Source organism: Primulina eburnea, chromosome 9 (genome assembly GCF_022965805.1).
Source record: "Primulina eburnea isolate SZY01 chromosome 9, ASM2296580v1, whole genome shotgun sequence".
Taxonomy (NCBI): Eukaryota; Viridiplantae; Streptophyta; class Magnoliopsida; order Lamiales; family Gesneriaceae; genus Primulina; species Primulina eburnea.
In genome coordinates, this window is record NC_133109.1 from 10,641,856 (window position 1) to 10,646,340 (window position 4,485).

The 4,485-nt window shown below is 38.1% G+C and overlaps 1 long non-coding RNA gene across 1 annotated transcript; it reads left to right on the forward strand.

Annotated features, from left to right (window-relative positions):
* Positions 1–622: 622 nt before the first annotated feature.
* Positions 623–1,543, forward strand: LOC140840954 (uncharacterized). The gene is made up of 3 exons (XR_012120064.1): positions 623–678; positions 798–837; positions 1,391–1,543. It is a non-coding gene; the product is annotated as an uncharacterized lncRNA (long non-coding RNA).
* Positions 1,544–4,485: the final 2,942 nt, after the last annotated feature.

Consider the following 4,485-nt stretch of genomic DNA (forward strand, 5'->3'; position numbering starts at 1 on the left):
TAATTCTCTCAAGTTTTCTCTCAATTTTTCTCTTCAAGTGTTGAGGAAGAAAAATACTTCTCCTTGAAAAATCCTTTTATTTTTCTAGTGCAAAATAAAAGGGGTTCTAGTTTGCTAGTGGTGGGCCTAATTTTGAAGGAAAGATTCAAGAACAAGGTGAAGCTTGTAGATTGTCTTGCCATCAAGAGCTTATTTGTATATCAACTAAGTTGGAGCCATCATCAACCTCAAGAGGTTGATAGGTAACTATTTCTAAACACACTATGAATGTCATTTTGGTGTTTTATTGTAATTCCTACACAAATCTATGGTGGCCGAAATATATATGCTAAAATCGAAATTTTTGTGCTTCCGTTGCGTTTCCGGCCACCGTAACCGATCCCCTTTCACTTAGCGCGCCCGCGGTGCTTGTAGCAGCGCACCCGCGGTCTAGGTATGGGCGAGATATTTAGTTACTTTTTGGAAAGCACCGCACCCGCGGTCTAGGTATGGGCGAGATATTTAGTTACTTTTTGGAGTTGTTGGCCATACCTTATCCTTTTCTTTCCTTCTCATGTCCGATTTTCTCTCCATTTGCAAGGGTTTTCTTCCATTTCTTTTGCTTCCTATCTTCGATTCGTGGATCTAGTTCGATTTTCGACTTGAGATCGAGGTTCTCCTTGGTGCTAGGAAGCTAAGGTAAGTTTTTGGTAGTGTTTTCTCTTGTTTTGGGAAAGAGATGATTTGGGAGTGTTGTTTTGACTTGGATTCTTGATTATAGAGTTGATGTTGGTGTTATTTATGGATTATTGTTGTAGGTGGTGACCAAGAGCTAAGTTTGAGGTGTTCTATTGGGTTGTAAGTGGAATTTCATCCTTTGTGCTCGCATGATGTTATATGTATTGTGTTTCAAAGGTTTTAATGTGTTATTCCCTTCATTTGATTCATGTTTATGTATTGATTTCATTGATATGTATATTGGAGGCATTTTATGTCTCATTATTGTTCAAAGGGAATAAAAGAGAAAAGAAAGAGTTTCAAAGTGATTGTTAAAGCCAAGAGAGAGTTTAAATGTTTCTATTGGATTGATAAATACATAGCCAGAGAATTGCATGCAATTAGTTGATCAACGCCCATAGGCTTGTATCCCTCAGAGTTATCGGTTTATATCGATTTGGGATACGAGCACCCCAGAGCAGAGTTACTATTGATATCAATCCAACCAGATTAAAGAGAAATACCATCTCATTTCTATGCTATTGTTATGATATTCATTGATTCAGAGTTTACAGTTCAGAGTTGATGGTATTTATGATTTCAAAGCTATGTTTTACAGAGTATATGTTCATTGCTATGTAAGAGTTCCACTTGCTGAGATTTATTCTCATTTCAGTTATTTCATGTGATGCAGATCAGAGTGGAGGCCCGGGACGTTGACTGTGGACAGGGGGTCATATGCATACACCGTTGGAAGGATGATTTTGATGGCATGATCATAGGAATGATGTTTTGTATTTTGTTATGTCATTTAAATGATCATGTACTTATTTTGTTGTATAAACGTTTAAAGAAATGTATTTTAAAACTCCTTCCATATTTTAAAGAAAAATTTATTTCCGCTGCGTATTTTTATTGTTACGGGTCAGAGGTGTCACACTACAGGTTTGCCCTACCGCCAGATCTTGACAGAGTCCATAATGTTTTTCACGTATCGATGCTCAGGAAGTATATTGCGAATCCTTCCCATGTTCTTCACCACGAGCCATTGGACTTGACGCCGAATTTGAGCTACCAAGAGATTCCGGTCCAGATTTTGGATCGCAGAGTCAGAGTATTGAGAAACAAAGAGACGGCATCGTTAAAGTCCTTTGGAAGAATCATTTGATCGAAGAGGCTACGTGGGAACCGGAGGATGAGATGAGAGAGAAGTATCCTGAGTTGTTCGTGCTGTGACGTCAATTTCGAGGACGAAATTCCTCTATGGAGGGGAGATTGTAATAGCCGAGCCCGGTGTACGGTTTGGTTTAAGTTTTGTATGTTATGGATTTATTGATTAGTTTAAGTTTAGTTGTGTTGTTAAGAGTTGTGTTATGGGTTATAGTATAGTTGGTATTTTTGTTTTGTGGCATGGTTGATGTTGTTAGATGGTGTTGGTTGTTTTGTATCAGTGTTTTGGATCGATTTTAGTTGCATTAGTATTGTTCTTGGCCGTGACCAGACCGCACCCGCGCTCATGGAGAGGACCGCACCCGCGGTTGTAATTGTTGGATTTTGGTGTTTTGGCCGTGAGTACACCGCACCCGCGGTGATGTTTGTACCGCACCCGCGGTGAGCACCACACCCGCGGTATTTGCAGGACCGCACCCGCGGTCGTATTTTTCAGGGTACTGTTTGGTTTGCCGAGAGCTTAGCGCACCCGCGGTGATGAACAGTAGAGGTATGGTCGAGATTTTAAGTACCTTTTTGGATGGGTTGACTTCACTTTTCCCTTTCTTTTCTCCTCCATTCTCGTTTTTCTCTTGGAAAACAAGGGTTTTCTTCATTTTCTTTCACTTCTCATCTTTGATTCAAGCTTTTAGTTGGAGTTTCGAGTTGAGATCGAGGTTCTTGGTTGCTCTAGGAAGCTAAGGTAAGCTTTTGGTTGTATTATTTCTTGGTTTGAGGTGAGAGATGATTTGGGCTTGTTGTTATGTTGGTTTAATGGATTATTTGACTTGGATTCTTGGATATGGAGTTGATGTTGGTGTTATTTATGGATTATTGTTTTAGGTGGTGTACCAAGAGTTAGATTCAAGGTGTTATTGTGGTTTGTAAGTGGAATTTCATCACTTGTGCTCACATGATAGTATATGTATTGTGTTTCAAAGATTTTAATGTGTTATTCCCTTCATTGGCTTCATAACTATGTATTGATTCAATTGTATATATATTGGAGACATTGTATGTCTCAATTGTATTTAAAAAGGGAATACAAAGGGTATAGACTTCAAAGTGATTGATTAAATGCCAAGAGAGAGTTTCAAATGTTTTATTGGATTGATAGATACATAGTCAGAGATTGCATGCAATTAGTTGATCAACGACCATAGGCTTATACCCTCAGAGTTATCGGTTTATATCGATTGGGATACGAGCACCACAGACAGAGTTACTATTGATATCAATCCAACCAGAGTAAAGAGAAATACCATCTCATTGTTATGCTATTGCTATGATATTCATGTTTCAGAGTTGATGATATTTAATGATTTCAAAGCTATGTTTTACAGAGTATGATATGTTCATTGCTATGTAAGAGTTCCACTTGCTGAGTTTTACACTCATTTCAGTTATTTTCATGTGATGCAGTTTAGTGCGACGGACCGGGACGTTGACTATGGACAGGGGGTCATATGCATGCCATGTTGGAAGGAAGATTTTTGGACATGATCATAAAAATGATGTTTTGTATTTTGTTATATCATTTGAATGATCATGTATTTATTTTGATGTAAAGATTTTAATGAAATGTATTTTGAAACTCCTTCCATTTGCAAGAAAATTTTAAATTCCGCTGTATTTTAATTGTAACGGGTCAGGGTGTCACAGATAATATATCCACAACAACAAAAATAGAATCCCTCCCCTTCTTAGTCCTAGGCAACCCCAAAATAAAGTTCATGGAAATGTCAATCCATGTTCCTTTTAAGAATAGCACGCAAAAGTGTTCCCAAAGTTCTATTGACAACTTCAGTTTGTCCATCCGTTTGAGGATGACAAATAGTAGAAAACAACAATTTTGTGCCAAGTTTAGCCCATAAAGTCTTCCAAAAGTAACTCAAGAATTTAACATCGCGACCAGAAACAATAGTCCTAGGCATGCCACGCAACCTAACGACTTCTCTAAAGAACAAATCCGCAATGTTCGAAGCATCATCGGTTTTATGACAAGCTATAAAATGCGCCATCTTAGAGAATCTATCCACAACAACAAAAATAGAATCCCTCCCCTTCTTAGTCCTAGCAACCCCAAAATAAAGTCCATAGAAATGTCAATCCAAGTTCTTTTTAAGAATAGCACGCAAAAGTGTTCCAAAAGTTCTATTGACAACTTCAGTTTGTCCATCCGTTTGAGGATGAGAAGTAGTGGAAAACAACAATTTTGTGCCAAGTTTAGCCCATAAAGTCTTCCAATAGTAACTCAAGAATTTAACATCGCGACCAGAAACAATAGTCCTAGGCATGCCACGCAACCTAGCGACTTCTCTAAAGAACAAATCCACAATGTTTGAAGCATCATCAGTTTTATGACAAGCTATAAAATGTGCCATCTAGGAGAATCTATCCACAACAACAAAAATAGAATCCCTCCCCTTCTTAGTCCTAGGCAACCCCAAAATAAAGTCCACAGAAATGTCAATCCAAGTTCTTTTTAAGAATAGCACGCAAAAGTGTTCCCAAAGTTCTATTGACAACTTCAGTTTGTCCATCCGTTTGAGGATGACAAGTAGTAGAAAACAACAATTT